Below are 17,184 nucleotides of genomic sequence, written 5' to 3'. Positions count from 1 at the left end.
TATATATATATATATATCTCTTATATATTTAATATAATTTATATATTTTTCTGTCTTTGGAATTGCAAAACATTATATCAAATATTATATCTATGAGTAAATTCAGCTACCCAAAGACAAAAATGTTGTCCTAACACATATTCTCTTAAATAAAACACTTTGAAATGTACTTGAAAAAGTGCAGACACACTGGCTAAAGATACTACCTTCGGCCAGTATTAAATACAAGCCAGAAGTGAAAGGAGTTAAGAGCAGATTCACCATGTTTGTCCCACATGTGGCCAGAGATCAACTAATGCATGTTAATCCAGAAACACAATGATCTCAATCCTGTAAATCTGTCAACAGAATATCCGACGCTCCGGATTAGGAGACTGTTGTAATGACAGCACAGACGTAGCTGTTATTTAAAACATCCTACACACGAATATGTATTTTTTTAACGGATCATTCTTAGATTCTTAAATAGTTAGGAACTAGATCGTTAGCAGAATTGGCGCATGACTGTTTTCCCTTTTTTGGAAAGAAAGAGTTCACTTCCATCAAAGGCTACAGTATAGCAGTGCTTCTCAAACTGGTTGTGCGTCATATGTTACACTGGACTAGTAGTTGTGACCAAAGTACCACAAAAAGTAAAAAGTAAAAAAAAAAGTCTTAATGCTTTTCATATTTGATTTAAAACAGTCAGAAAATAATATTTTCATGAGATGAAAAGTCCCAACAATACAACAAAATTTTACAACAAAAAAAGTAGGAAAACACAATGTTATAAAAGCATAGCGTGATTTACCAGCCTAACACGTGGTACATTAAATAATGAATTAGTATTAGACATATTAACACTGACATAAAAAGACATGGATTTTTTCCTCCCTACTAAAAGTCATAATATAATTTTTTTTTCTCTACACTAAGATCCCATCAGCACAGAATTGCAACCCATTTTAGAGGGGAACCACTCCTATAGTAAAATAATTTAATTTGGCTTGCTTTGCAAATGCAAATGATGTTGTGAAATGAAATGCAAATTAACAAAAAAAATCAAAAATTCTTAAAGAAAGTGTTTACACAAAGGCAACATGTTTGGCAGTGTATTTCAAACTGTTCACTACTGTGGAAGTAACTTGAGGCTGTTTTGGAGATGAAATTCTCCCTGCAAATCTACAACAGTCCTGAGGTGCAACACATCAGATTATTTGGGCTAGGCCAACCTATTTCTCCACATGCAATGAGGGGAATGCAATTTCAAGATTTAAAGCAGTGCTCACTCAGAGAGAGATAGCTGTTTTTTGAGGCAGAGGGCGATGGCAGTCATTGCAACGCTAGGGTTGGTGGTATCACAATAAAACAGAGGTTTGTTTGCAGCAGAGATTTCTTTCTTTTCACTCCAAGCTGTCACTGATGAGCTGAACCAGAGCACGGGTCAAAGACTAGATAAAGGCTCCTGAACCAGGAAACAATCAGGAGGCATGTGGAGCATTATAAGAAGCTGTACTGCTGCAGTGATAAAATGGATGAATACACTTATTAATAACAGAGCCACTATGAATCAGTGTTAACATAAATGGGATGAGATACAATGGGCACAAAACAATGTGTCATTAAAGACCATTACAACAATAGAAATGTACACAATCAGACACTTTATTTGATAAATTCATTAAAGCAGAAAACCAATAGTTAACACTGAAAACTGAAGCTTTTTTTGCAGTGTAGTTACTGTTCAAAGAAGAAATGTAATTTATTATTTAACGTTAACTTTAATATTAAATAAGCTTAATATTATACAACTTCATATTTGTATTAATGGATATACTTTATACTTTTTCATTTTATACATTTAATTTAAATCTTTAATTAAATTACATGTATTTGCCTGTTTAAAAACACAAGGGGTTCATTATAAAACAATATACAAGTTTCTTAATATATTATCAGCGAATATATATACATATATATACATATACACATATATATACACATATACATACACATATACATACACATATTGTATATATATATATATATATATATATATATATATATATACACACACACATATACTGTATATATATATTTAAATATTTGTTGTGATCTGTTTCTACTGATTTTAATAGCAATATTACAAATATACAAAAGCAGAAAAAGTAAAAACTTGCAAGTTGCAGAAATATTTACATCAAACTTTTCAGACAGGCATGCACATAAATAAAAAACAAAGACATTTTTGTGTTAAATTGTCCATAAAAACATTCCTATATAAACTGTCAAATTCAGTTCAATGCAACAATTTATATAAAAATAGATCTGTGGCCAATTTACACAGAAACCCTTTCCTGCATCACACTTTTGACACTGGTGTAGCCACAGGCCATGGACCTTCTGGAAGAAATCCTTTGGATTCTGTGGATTCTGGTGTCTGACCAAATACTTCCACTGGGTTACAAAAATGTACATGATTGACTTTTTCGGCTTTACCATTTAACCCACCCTGGCTGATACTGGCAGCTTGACAACCTCCAACTGGTTGACTGGCCCAGCTGAAGTTCTGACCGCTCTTCTTGAGAGCAGCCAGATGTTTGATGTCCAGAGTAGTGAAGGTTGTAAACTGCACTTGATTCCTTTTGCTTGTGGGAGAATGTAGAGGTTCACTGCGAATGGGCCTTGCCAGCAGGGTGGCAGATCTGACAGCCATTGGAGGCAATGGGGCCATCGCATTCCACCTCGGAGGAAGCGTGTTGGTTCTTCGTCCCAGAGTGGCAGTTCTCTCCTCACCTGCAATGGCTGGGATCTCCCTCGGCTGGATTGTCCCCGGGCCTCTGCTGTTTTGCATCTGAACGGCTCTTGGCATCTCCACAGCTGCCTGCATCACCTGCTTGGAGGTAGTTGCAATCGGTGCAGCTCTGTTTTGCTCCGCAGCTGTGCCTAGACAGAGTGATGCTTGTGCTCAGATTGACCCTGGCACTGAACCGGAGACTTCTTGCTGCGTGATCTTGCACTGTTGGTGGCACAGTGAAGCAAGACGGCGATAATGACCAAGCAAGAGAGTCCTACCAATGCATAGATGCAGACCTCTATGTCTGTGAACACACTAAACATCTGTATTAGATTGCTCTCCACTAGGGGTGGTTCTCGCTTGGGTTCTTCTGGTGGAAACGGGAAGTTGGATTTCTCAAGCAAGTTTCCATATCCGTTCTTTATTGGACTTCTAGGGCCTACAGTAACAAGTGCTCTGTCTGCAACGGGCTTGGTAATGAGAGTTTTATCCATAGTGTTTATTGACTTAATTGTAGATACGCCACCTCCTATTGCTTCTTGAAGGTTGGAATTGGTTGCCGTTTTGATTGCATTTGTGAAGCTCTCTTGGATAACGGTGTGTTCAAGTGTGTTCAAAGGGGATGTAAGGATCGATTTGGACACATTGTTTGCTTCCTCATCATCACTGGCCCGTTCAATTTCTTTTTTGCCAGTCCCTGCAAACTGTTCATCTGGTGGGAATGTCACCTTCACCATGCCTCCACCCACAGCCAGTTTGCTCTTGCGTTTGGATTTCTGACAGGCCTCACAGATAGCTAGCTCTGCTCTGACTAGTAAGCCCTGTCCCTCGGCTTCAGCGACCACAACAAAGACGGACTCTGGGATCTTCCGCACAGATGCTACCCTTGGGTCCAGTGAAGAAATGGTGAGGGAATAACCACTGGGATCATACAGATCAAGAGGACTCTGGGAGCCATCGCTGAACTTCAGCCAGCAGCCAACCACTGCCTCCTGTTGTATAGAGTTATAAATATTTACTTAAACATTACATAAAACTATAACAGGCTCATTCAAGTTAAAGCATCAAAGCGAGTCAACTTGGAAATTATTTTCAGTTAGCATGACAGCTAGAACTGCATCGTAGTGATATATTATAAGTAGCTCTTTGGCATGATGTAGAATGTGATAGACTTAAAAAACCCATGCATGGAGCTTCATTTATCCAAATGGATCAATATTTATATGTTTGTGTTCAAAACTCCATTTGCTTAACCACCAGAGGGCACAGTGTTGAGTTTGTACCATAACAAGTTGTGGCACAATAACCCAGAGCTGTTGGCTAATACAGTATAAGCAAACGGCACCACAGGCTGCCCTATATTCTGGGGTGAAATACATTATGCATTGCCTTAGGAGCTCTGCTTGCAAAGCCCATCAAGAGACGAATGAGGCCTCTCGCTGAGTACTAATAGCTTGATATTGATTGGATCATGTTATGCCACTCAGACCTGGCACTGGAACAGGCAGTTATATGAAGAAATTTAGAGCATAGTTGTACTCGTTGTACAACTCTTGTTCCTTACGCTTAATGGTCAGTGCTTCTCATAGATAGTGATTAACTGTACCAGACACTAAAGATTTTTTAAACAACTTGGATGAATGATGCATTTCTTTAGTAGCTAATATGAATGTCAGTTTAAAGGTGGGGTAAGCAATTTTTCAAAAACGCTTTAGAAAACTGATTCGGGCCGAATAGCTAAATAGAACGCAGCAGCAGTTTTCTGTCGGGGATTTGTCGTGTCGTGCCGTGCCGCATCCAGTGAAGACCATAGATATGTATATATATCTATGGTGTAGACCGCATCACTGATTATGAGTTCTATAGTATTTTGTCGCACCGCACCACTCACTTCCGGTGTAGACACGGTGTAACATTGGTTTTGCTTTGTTTCACAGAACTAATCATTGTCTGGATTGCGTACGTATGTGTGGGGCGGAGCTATCAAAATAGGGGCGAGACCCTTTTGAGGTAGGGGCTTGCTTGTTTTGGTGATTTCAAATGTCAACATTGGCTACCCCACCTTTAATGTTAATGCAACATTAATTTAGTACCTTTAATCATTCAAAAAAAAAAATGTTAATGATTAAAAGCATTAAATTCATTTTATAAGTATTAAATTAAATATTAGATTTAAAAGTATTAAATTAAAGATACTAAATCAACTTAATGGATGACATATTTCTTTAGTAGCTAATATGAATGTCAATTTAATGTTAATGCAACAATAATTTAGTACCTTTAATCATTCAAAAATAATTTTATAAATGTAATAAAAAATTTAATTTTTTAATAATTAAAATCATTAAATTTTTTCATAAGTATTAAATAAAATACAAGATTTAAAAGTATTAAATTAAAGATACTAAATCAACTTAATGAATGACGTATTTCTTTAGTAGGTAATATGGGTCTCAATGTAATGTTAATGCAACTTTAATTTAGTACCTTTCATCATTAAAAAAAATTTTAAATTCAAAAAAAAAATTTTTTTAATTATTAAAAGTATTTAATTTATTAAAGACTGAAAGAGTCATTCACGCAGGACACAGTTTTCAGTTGCCAGTTCAATGATGTTCAGTGATACAGAAAAAACAACAGTATACACACGTGGTCAGAATTGTTGGTACCCTTGGTAAATATGATCAAAGAAGGCTATGAAAATAAAACTGCATGGTTAATCCTTTTGATCATTTGTTTAAAAAATTTACAAAAATCTAACCTTTCATTGGAGAATACAAAATTAAAATGGGGGGAAATATCTTTATGAAATAAATGTTTTTCTCTAATACTCATTGGACACAATTAACGGTACCCTTTTATTCAATACTTTTTGAAACCTCCATTTTCTATAGGGTTCAGGTCAGAGGACTGGAATGACCATAGCAGAAGCTTGGTTTTGTGCCCAGTGACCCATTTTTGTGTTGTTTTTAAGGTTTGTTTTTGGATTATTGTCCGGTTGGAAGATCCAAACATGGCCCATTGTAAGATTTCTAACAGAGTCAGTCACTTTTTGATTTTTATCTGTTGGTATTTCATAGAATCAATGATGCCATGTATCTAAACAAGATGTCCAGGACCTCCAGTAGAAATATAGGCCCACAACATCAAAAATGCAGCAGTATATTTCATTGTACACATGGGGTACTTTTTATCCCTGTGTTCACCAAACCCATCTTGAGGGTTTGCTGCTAAAAATCTAATTTTTTAGTTACCTGACATCTGACCATAGAAGCCAGTCCCATTTGAAGTTCCAGTCGTGTCTGACAACTGAATATGCTGGAGATTGTTTTTTGGTGAAAGCATTTTCTTTTCTGGATTTTTTTCTTGAAGCCCTCCCAAACAACATGTGGTGATGCAGGTGCTGTTTGATAAAAAAATTTTTTAGGTTTTCTGACCCCGAAACTCAGCCTTTTTCTGCAATTCTCCAGCTGTGATCCTTGAAGTGCCTTTGGCCAATCAAACTCTCCTCCTCACCGTGCATTAGGACGATATAGACACATGAACATTTATTTCATAATGATTTATTTCCCCCCATTTTAAATTCTTATTCTCCAATGAAAGGTTAGATTTTTGTGATTTTTTTCAAATAAAAGATCAAAAGGATTAACAATGCAGATTTATTTTCACAGCCTTCTTTGATCATATTTACCAAGGGAACCAACAATTCTGACCACATGTGTATTGACATTTAAAGCAACTTGTTCTATTCAATTTTACATGTCAACCACAATTAATGTCATGTCTTTGGGGGGCTTTTCTCTTGTCTCTTACATATGCAGTTATTTTTGGTTTGATTAATTAGCTCATAATTCGATTAATTAGACTGACAGCCCATGTAGCTACATGAATTACCTGCTTGGGGTAGTGTATGATCTCCTGTGTAGTTGTCTTGGCAACGATGGCCCTGCTTCTTCCTGGGCTGAGCTGCAGGTTCAGGGAAAGGCCAGAGACCAGCTGCACGCCCAGCTCTGTAATACTGACTTTATCATCCAGAACTCGGATCATCCTCTCAGCCAGAACCGAGTTTGACAACGGAGACATCACCTGAACAACAGAAACCAAACCCAGCATGGGATCATTTACTTGTCTACCAATTTAAAAAAAACAAGCAATCCATCTATGTGCTGTCTGTATTGTCACTGATATTAACTAAACCCACACTAAACTTTGTTGTCTTAATGAATAATGAGAATCGTGCAAAGCTGACAGCTGCGGGTGGCTCTGTCATTATCACCATTACCTGCACAGTGGTGACTCCCACAGCCTTGCCTGTCAGCACGGTTCCTGCCTGCAGGCGAGCGACGCTCGTATCCCCAACTCTCAGAAAGTAGCGCACCAGCCGCGTCACATCTACCTGCCAATCAGAGCCAAGGAAGTATGCAGGAGATGGGCTGCTTGGATCTGGCGATTCTGCAGTGAAGACTGTAAGCACTCGAATCAAACTGTGCTGATACTGCAGCATGCAGCCTCAGGCCCTTCCTCTCATCCTCTTCCTCTGTGTCCCAGCTCACTCTGAGAAACATGCGGAGAGAAGATGAACAACTCTTTCCTCACTCTCCTGTTCTCAATATATATTTTTTTCTGCTATCTGCTATTTGACTATGCTCAGCAATCTCTCATCTTATAATGAAAGTCTCTGCAATGTCATAAAAAACTGCTGGGATATCTCTGCGGAACACATTCTCTATTCTAACAAGAACGCTTTGGAGGGGTTTTAAAGTGGAAAAAGTCTATATGAGGTGGAACATCAAATATAGAAGTTCTGAGCTAGTTAGAGGAACCAAAAATAAAAATAAAATGAGAAAATAAAATTCACAGTGGAATACAAGATTCACAATTCAAGAACAATTCACAATATAAATAATGCATTAAAACATGATCAAGAACCCGCCAAAAAGTTAATGTTAATAATTAAAACATATTTTAATATTTGTCCAATTTAAGAAAATAAACCACAATTATTTTTTTATAATAAGATTCATTGTTTATTCATAATAATCTCTCTCATCTCTAACTTAAAAATAAAGTATCTGCAATGTAATAAAAATCTGATTTGGAACAGTTTTAAAGTGGAAACGGTTCATATGAGGTGGAACATCAAATATACAAGTTCAGAGCTATTTTGAGGAACTAAAAATAAAGAAAGCAAAATTAGAAGAAAAAAAAAATCACACCACAATTCAAGAAATCAAAATTCGACAACATAAATTGTGCATTTAAAAAATCGTTACTAACAACCAAACCAAATATATATTTTACACTCATTAAATTCACTGATATACAGTAGGTTTAAATATTGCTTATATAATAATATTTGTCACTGTTCACATAAATGTATTTTAAAGTGCAAAATGATATTATACCCACAACTGCTATATGGATATCAAATGGCTAAATGCTGAGTAAAAGCACCAGCATCTCAAGCCATATGAAGCTTGTTGGGGCAGTGTGTCATTGGAAATACACTTACTTTTTGTTCCCTGTGACAGGAACTCTCCAGGCTTTGATCTGACTGAGCTCTGAATCAGATATCTCCATATGCAAGGGGACTCGAGGCATCCATACGCTCACCTCCAGCTGTGTGCTCAGGTAGCTGTAGGTGAAGTTCACCATCATCCTCACTCTTCCACGCGTCTCCTTTCCATTAACATACACAGAATCACACCTCTCAGACACCTCTGTGTGAAAAGGGCGGTGTATAGTTCATTCATTTTTGCAGGTCAATGTTCCATCCCAACTTCTGCAGTTTGTGAGTCGTGCACAGCAAGGCACAAAATCACTTCCTAGATCTTCCACATTCACGTTAACCAAAAATCTAGTCTCTACATTTTCACTGACACCTAAATCTCTAAATATCTAATTTTGGAACTTTGTATTGCAGAACTTGCAGAGTCCTACATTACTGCATAATTGAATTGTGGTGTGACATTGCTCATTTTTACATGGCTTTGGATATAAATGCCTGCTAAAAGAATAAATGTATATGTAAAAAAGATACAGATGTTTTATGGTAATGCAGACATGAGTGTTAGTGTGGTGTAAGGTAATGAGCCCTGTGTTCTGTACATTGTTCTATCTCATTAGGAAAATCCATGGGCACTGTTGCATCACTGTTTCATTCACCCCCAGTACTTCGAAGACTCATTTATAAACCACAGAGCACATGTTCTGAACTATGTGCCATACAGTAAAAATCTTTTAAAGACAAAAAAAGAGAGAGACTTGTGCACTTCCTCCATTATTTTCAAAGTAATGTAATTTATTCATGTGGTGGGTTAAGGTGTGCATGTGTAAGACGGACACATGACAGCACCTGGGTTTGTGTGCAGTAGTTCAGTCATTCCTTGTTTGTTATTTACCACTGAATAAGTTAGTGAGTCCCTCCATTTATGTTTTAAGACTTAGCCTGGAAAAGACAAGCTCAGGAGGGCACTGGAGATCTTTATATCTTCAGATACTCACAGTGAAAGTGCCAGTGTTTTTAGGTGGAAAAACTCTAATAGAGAATGATCCAGTGATATTAAAAAGAGCTCAAATGCTTCATAATCAGCATGCAAAAAGAAGACTGTTATCAAGGGCACAGAGGTTCAAACAAGTTCATTGAGGGCTAGTGCAGTGGCTCTCAACTGGCGAGATCGGTTCTGACAGGGTCGATGCAAAATTCAAATAATCAAATTATATAACTGTGCATATTAAAGGTAGCAAAATAAGTAGGCTTATCAACTTTTAAAAGAAAGAAAGGGAAAATAATTTCTACAGTGCCTTGCGAATGTATTCATACCCCTTCATTTTTTTCACATTTTGTTTTGTTGCTGCCTTATGTTAAACTGCTTTAAATTAGTTTTCACTTTGGAATTTACAAAAAAGCACCTAAAGGACCCTCAGACTCTGAGAAGCAAGATTCTCTTGTCTGATGAACTTCAATACCAAGCATCATGTTTGAAGGAAACCAGCTCTGCTCATCACCTGCCGAGTACCATCCCAAAAGTAAAGTGTGCTGGTAGCAGCCTCATGCTGTGGGGCTGTTTTTCAGCAGCAGGGACTGAGGGACTCGTTAGAGTAGAAGAAACGCTCAGTGCAGAGTCCAGAGCATTCGGAACCTCAGACTGGGCAGAAGGTTCACCTTCCAACAGGACAATGACCCTAAGCACACAGCAAGAGTGGCTTATAGACAACTGTGTGAATGTCCTTGAGTGGCCCAGCCACAGCCTGGGATTGAACCCAATCAAATATTTCTGGAGAAACCTGAAAATGTGCATCTGCCCCCATCCAACCTGACAGAGCTTGAGAGGTGAACAGGTGAGGTGAAAAATGGCAGATAATTGCAAAATGCTGATGAGCAAAGCTTGTCGCATGAAACAAAAAAAGACTTGAGGCTGTTAAGGTGCTTCAGTTAAATATTTAGTTATAGTGAATACTTATGCAATGTACTTATTTCAGTTTTTTATTTTTAATAAATTTACGAAGTTGTGACAATTCTGTTTTTGCTTTGTCAGTAAGGTGTATGGAATGTAGATTGATGTGGAAAAAAAGTAATTTAAAGAAGTTTATCATAAGGCAGCAACATAACAAAATGTAAAAAAAAGAAGGGGTATGAATACTTTCGCAAGGCACTGTATATCTTTTGTTACTGACGTCAAAGGTCCATTCAAACTCAGTCACACAAGGTCAAGGAGAATACATTAAATATGTGTTTGTTTACAAAAAAGGATAAACATGGGTTTGTGCTGTGAATTATTTCCGACTGAGAGCACTGAACCATGAAAAGAGATATTTAGATGAAATATCCTATTCAGCGTATGTCATTGTTGATAATTCTGCATATTGTTGGGCCTATACAGTTTATGGTAATGTGAATAAATTAGTTTGATTATAAGCACATTACTGTGTCTGATATAAGATTTTGGTCCTGAGGCAAATCCAGTTCAGAAGCACTGCTCCAGAGAACAATCCAGTAATAACAAAGGGCTCAAGCTCTTCATAATACACAGGGGGGAAAAAGACAGGTGTGCTTTGGGTAAAAAACACAAGTTCAATGAGTCTTGCGAGTCAACGTCTGTCTCTCCTCTGTTTTCCTCTTTTATGTGAGGAGCTAGGAAGTGGTGGTCATCTAAGCCGAATTCCCTGACCCCTCTCTCCTGTGCTCTTCCAGTTCTGATAGACAAGTCATTCAGAAGCAGAGTAAGGCTGCTAATAGGAAGCACACAGTGTGTGAGATTGCTGAAGCTGTCAAGAGTGGCTTGACCTTGACATGCATTACCTTCAGGACATCCTGGTCTGAAGACCTGCAGCGAGACGAGTTAGTGATGTCTGTGATGGAGCCATCAGCCTCAACTCCCAAAACTTTCACAGGCACAGAAACCCTCTTACCAGTCAGCACGGCCGTGTTGAGGAGCTCCGTATCCTGGAAAAAAGCACAACAAACAACACTCGGTTAGCACTAGAGATGTGCAAAACTACATTTTCAAAATTGACATGCCCAGACAAAAGGATAAAAGTTTCCAATTTAAATGTATTCTACATTTCTGTTGCATATTCCCCTGAATTTAACCAAGATAATGTAATCTAGCTGGCTAACATATATGATGTTTGTGAATTTGCAAAAATATGACTCAACGCATCTATAAGAATCTGATGAAAACTACATACCAATCAGTAATGTTTAACATCATCTGTGACCCTGGACCACAAAACCAGTCATAAGTAGCAAGGGTATATTTGTAGCAATAGCCAACAATACATTGTACGGGTCAAAATTATAAATTTTTCTTTTATGCCAAAAATCATTTGGATATTAAGTAAAGATCATGTTCCATGAAGATATTTTGTAAATTTCCTACCATAAATATATTAAAACTTAATTTTTGATTAGTAATATGCATTGCTAAGAACTTCATTTGGACAACTTTAAAGGCCATTTTCTCAATATTTTGATTTTTTTTGCATCCTCAGATTCCAGATTTTCAAATAGCTGTATCGCTGCCAAATATTGTCCTATCCTAACAAATCATACATCAATGGAAAGCTTATTTATTCAGCTCAATTTTTAAAAAAAATGTACCCTTATGACTGGTTTTGTGGTACAGGGTCACATACGCAAGTGTTTTCCAACAAAAGTGTTTGACAAATTTATGAACAAAATTTTGTAAAGAAAACAACATTTATTGAAAATCTTAATATGTCTAGCAAATACTTTGCTAAATATTTTGCTAAACATAAAATAGAATCCTTTTTTGTTGGGGCCAAGGAAAATTTTGGCAGGGTAGAAAAGTCGGAACTACTGGCCCAACTAGACAGCAAAAACAATCCTTGTTGAGTCCTGAATAGAACAGCCAAAAACTTCCATCAGAATGTGTATGGCTGTAGTGGTGGCGCTTTGAAGGAGATGAATTTAAAGAGAATTTTCTGAGAGTTTTACTGTGCAAACAAATAGCACACTAATTAAAGTATCCACACTAAAAATATAAATAAAAAAATAAAAAAACTGAAATAAACTATTCTATCACACTAATACATCTCACAGTGTCCCATCACTAATTAGCACAGAGGTATGTACATATGGAAGAAACATGACGCACTGTAAACAAAGCAGGCTAATCCTTAGAACAAGCACTCTCGTCATCTAATAAGCTCCTATGAAGTATCTCAGTTTGGTGGTGAGTAAAAGCTTAAACAGGTCAAAAATGTCAAGACAACAATCGTGGATCAGACTTTCTCTGTCTGAGTTTAATACCCTAATGATTATCTTACAGTGTGCCACTGTGATGACGAACACACTAGGATGATTAGGTCTGAGCGTAGATTTAACTTCTAGACCCAACAGATGTCCACGAGCATCCTCCAAATGCAACACAACAGATGCTGACTGTGATTTGAAAAGTTACCGGCAAAATCCCACACTCTTATACCAGTGTTATTTCAGGGACAGGGTCATGCTGTGAAATAGACTGTTCCAGTAAACAAATCTGGCAGCTAGCTTATAATGGATGCTTGATATCAATGAATTGTCACAATCTCTTTTTGCTTTATTTGTCTTAAACAGTTACATGATAAAAAGCTATATTATAATATGTTAATGGCTACAGGTGAACTTGTAGTAAAGGGATGCATGTGGATGGCTTTGGGAATTACGTGGGTGTCCTCATAAAATGAGGTTTGACCAATAGTAGTGGACGGTAGGAAGAGATCAAAGGGCGAAATAAGTGGCACTGTGCCTCTAGACAATTAACGCACGCATATACACACACTCACAAAAACACACAAACAGAACAAAGACACATAAATCATGCATAAGGGCTGTCAATGTAGCTAGTCAAAGGATTTTACACATGACAAATACTTGTCACACCAATGTGATTTCATTTTGAAATGTCCACGCTTAACAGACGCCCTTATAAAACGTGACCTCACAAAACCTTACAAAAGTTAAAGGGATAGTTCTTTCAAAAAAAAAATTTCTGTCATTTATATATACACTGAACAAAATTATAAACGCAACACTTTTGTTTTTGCCCCCATTTTTCATGAGCTGAACTCAAAGATCTAAGACTTTTTCTTACAAAAGGCCTATTTCTCTCAAATATTGTTCACAAATCTGTCTAAATCTGTGTTAGTGAGCACTTCTCCTTTGCCAAGATAATCCATCCACCTCACAGGTGAGGCATATCAAGATGCTGATTAGACAACATGATTATTGCACAGGTGTGCCTTAGGCTGGCCACAATAAAAGGCCACTCTAAAATGTGCAGTTTTACTGTATTGGGGGGGTCCGAAAACCAGTCAGTATCAGGTGTGACCACCATTTGCCTCACGCAGTGCAACACATCTCCTTCGCATAGAGTTGATCAGGTTGTTGATTGTGGCCTGTGGAATGTTGGTCCACTCCTCTTCAATGGCTGTGCGAAGTTGCTGGATATTGGCAGGAACTGGAACACGCTGTCGTATACACCGATCCAGAGCATCCCAAACATGCTCAATGGGTGACATGTCCGGTGAGTATGCTGGCCATGCAAGAACTGGGATGTTTTCAGCTTCCAGGAATTGTGTACAGATCCTTGCAACATGGGGCCGTGCATTATCAGGCTGCAACATGAGCTGATGGTCGTGGATGAATGGCACAACAATGGGCCTCAGGATCTCGTCACGGTATCTCTGTGCATTCAAAATGCCATCAATAAAATGCACCTGTGTTCGTTGTCCATAACATACGCCTGCCCATACCATAACCCCACCGCCACCATGGGCCACTCGATCCACAACGTTGACATCAGCAAACCGCTCACCCACACGACGCCATACACGCTGTCTGCCATCTGCCCTGTACAGTGAAAACCGGGATTCATCCGTGAAGAGAACACCTCTCCAAAGTGCCAGACGCCATCGAATGTGAGCATTTGCCCACTCAAGTCGGTTACGACGACGAACTGCAGTCAGGTCGAGACCCCGATGAGGACGACGAGCATGCAGATGAGCTTCCCTGAGACGGTTTCTGACAGTTTGTGCAGAAATTCTTTGGTTATGCAAACCGATTGTTGCAGCAGCTGTCCGGGTGGCTGGTCTCAGACGATCTTGGAGGTGAAGATGCTGGATGTGGAGGTCCTGGGCTGGTGTGGTTACACGTGGTCTGCGGTTGTGAGGCCGGTTGGATGTACTGCCAAATTCTCTGAAACGCCTTTGGAGACAGCTTATGGTAGAGAAATGAACATTAAATTCACGGGCAACAGCTCTGGTGGACATTCCTGCAGTCAGCATGCCAATTGCACGCTCCCTCAAAACTTGCGACATCTGTGGCATTGTGCTGTGTGATAAAACTGCACATTTTAGAGTGGCCTTTTATTGTGGCCAGCCTAAGGCACACCTGTGCAATAATCATGCTGTCTAATCAGCATCTTGATATGCCACACCTGTGAGGTGGATGGATTATCTCGGCAAAGGAGAAGTGCTCACTAACACAGATTTAAACAGATTTGTGAACAATATTTGAGAGAAACAGGCCTTCTGTGTACACAGAAAAAGTCTTAGATCTTTGAGTTCAGCTCATGAAAAATGGGGGCAAAAACAAAAGTGTTGCGTTTATAATTTTGTACAGTGTAGTTAATATCAGTAATATGCAGCATGCACGATACAAGGAAATGGTCATGTTCATTAAATCTAGCGTATGATTAAAACGATGAGTGGGCCCGGTGACGTTTTGCTTGACTCCAAAAGAGTTTATTAGGTCAGTAAACGCAAGTCCTAATGCATCATTTGTATTATCAACGTGAATGTTAAAATCTCCGACAATTAGCGCTTTATCAACAGTAACCAATAGGTCTGAGAAGAAATCTGCAAATTCTTTTAGGAAATCTGTATACGGCCCTGGTGGTCTATACACAGTAGCCAGAGCAAGAGATACAATAGATTTATTTTGCATATCTGACAGTGTAACATTAAGAAATCCAAGAAACTCATTTGCATTTCTACTTTTTGTAATTATAGTTTGATAAAGTAGTTGGGTTCTAAACAGGTTCTTCTATTTAAACTTTTAATACAGGAAAAAGCCAGGACTGCAAAGGAAATCCGATATCATGCAAATGATAGTTTTAATCTTTTTTATAAGGACTGTGATTCAAGTTAATTCAGCAAGAAGTACAAGCAGCACAAAAGACACGGATTACACAACCAGTCTTTATTTTCTGCATCAAAGATGATGCATAGTCACATAATGTTATAATGTTTCAAATCACTCTTCATTGATCAGTTTGTATTTTAAGTACTAGATATTGGTTGGAGGCTTGAGCATTTTAAACTCTAAAGGGATCACATCTGATCTTTGTCTGTGCTACCAGACCCATTAAAAGCCATTTTTAATCTCTCTGTTTTGTCTTCTTCCTGAACATCTTTGATGGTGGTACACCATAAGAAATCACTTTGAAGTCAACAAGCACCACACATGTAATTGGAAGATGAATAGTAAAAGACATATCTAATGAGCCGATCTAACAACACCATCAATAATGCTACAAGGGCAACTTGAACTGAGAAGTAATTCCTCCACAGAATTTATCAGACTTGAATTTATTTCTGTGACGGGCATGACATGATAATTCTCCAGTCCTGATGAGGCTAATTTTTTAGCTTTTAATTTTTTGAGCAATGTAAGGTTTTTAGGATATGCTGCAAGAAACTAAAAAATGAAGAATGTTATGTAAAAAGTGTTTAATCAGGATGTCAAATATTTCTCAATTCTTGACAGGCCATTTTGCCTTTTTATATGCAGTTTTACTGATAAAAGACCTTTCACTGGGAGTCAGTTCAAGCTTGTCAAGGTATAAAACTGTCAGAAAGCGTATCAATGCCTTTTTGTTTGTCACTATAGTACTTTCAGTGGTTATTTTCCATCATCTTCCCACAAGGCATATATTCTGTATCAAATGAATAGCACCTCATTTATGTTATTTGCTGACTTAAGGGATGTCCATTTAGCGAACTGTACACACAGGAAGCACAACACCATTAACCCAGGTATGCAGTGCCAAAGGTTCTTCTCAAACCCATTAACTCTACATATTACTGTTCATATATCTCCAGTATAGGAGCCACTGACATTTTCATTTATCCCAGACATAATGCATGCAAAATATCAGGGGTCAGGGGTGTAAAGTTCATTCTAATGTTTATTTATAAGTATATACTGTGTCAGTTTGGGAGGAGAATGCGCCTGTATTACAGGTTAGTAATAGAATGAATGGAAATATGAGCAAAGCTGAGGTTGCACCTCTTATGTGACCCAATGTTCTTTTCCTTCATCAAAATACATGTTTGATCTCGCCAGGATCCTTTCATGCTGTGTTTTCCAATTTTCCAATATCTAAAAGAGAAGATATTGCTTGATTCGCACTCGCAAGCCTGTTGCAAAGATGATGGGTTATTAACAATGTCACAATCTTGATTCAAAGCATGATTTTTCTGTCCATATAAAATTATGTTCAGAAAAATGGTTAATGGCTAAATATTGGTAATTGTTTGCACGACTGACTTTTTAACAACAACTTTGCAGTAAGGTTGCGGCAGGCATCATATCCTAATACTTCTGACAAGATATCCATTTCCTTTCCAATACGTGAATATATGTAATTTGAAAACTAATACTAGTATGTGAACTAAAGATTTAACCCTTAAATGCATGAATGTTTCGCCAATCATTATTACATATTCGGGTCTTTAGCGACCCGGACCAATATATCCAGCACGGATGGATCTCTAACTGCTGCAATAGCAAAAAACTCTCGATATTTTAAGAAGAATTACAGAAGAATAAAATAAAGCATATTTCGTTACCTTTTGAAACTTAAAAGGGTTCAATTTGAGCAGATGATTTTACCATC

At 37.8% G+C, this 17,184-nt stretch overlaps 1 pseudogene; it reads right to left on the bottom strand.

Moving 5' to 3' along the window:
• Window positions 1–2,171: 2,171 nt before the first annotated feature.
• The window catches only part of LOC107708363 (transmembrane protein 132D-like), a 28,725-nt pseudogene continuing 13,712 nt past the window's right edge, over window positions 2,172–17,184 (bottom strand).

Source organism: Sinocyclocheilus rhinocerous, unplaced genomic scaffold (genome assembly GCF_001515625.1).
Source record: "Sinocyclocheilus rhinocerous isolate Xijiao unplaced genomic scaffold, SAMN03320098_v1.1 scaffold1136, whole genome shotgun sequence".
Taxonomy (NCBI): Eukaryota; Metazoa; Chordata; class Actinopteri; order Cypriniformes; family Cyprinidae; genus Sinocyclocheilus; species Sinocyclocheilus rhinocerous.
The sequence above is the reverse complement of the archived record's forward strand: the minus strand, read 5'-3'. Positions and strand labels throughout refer to the sequence as shown.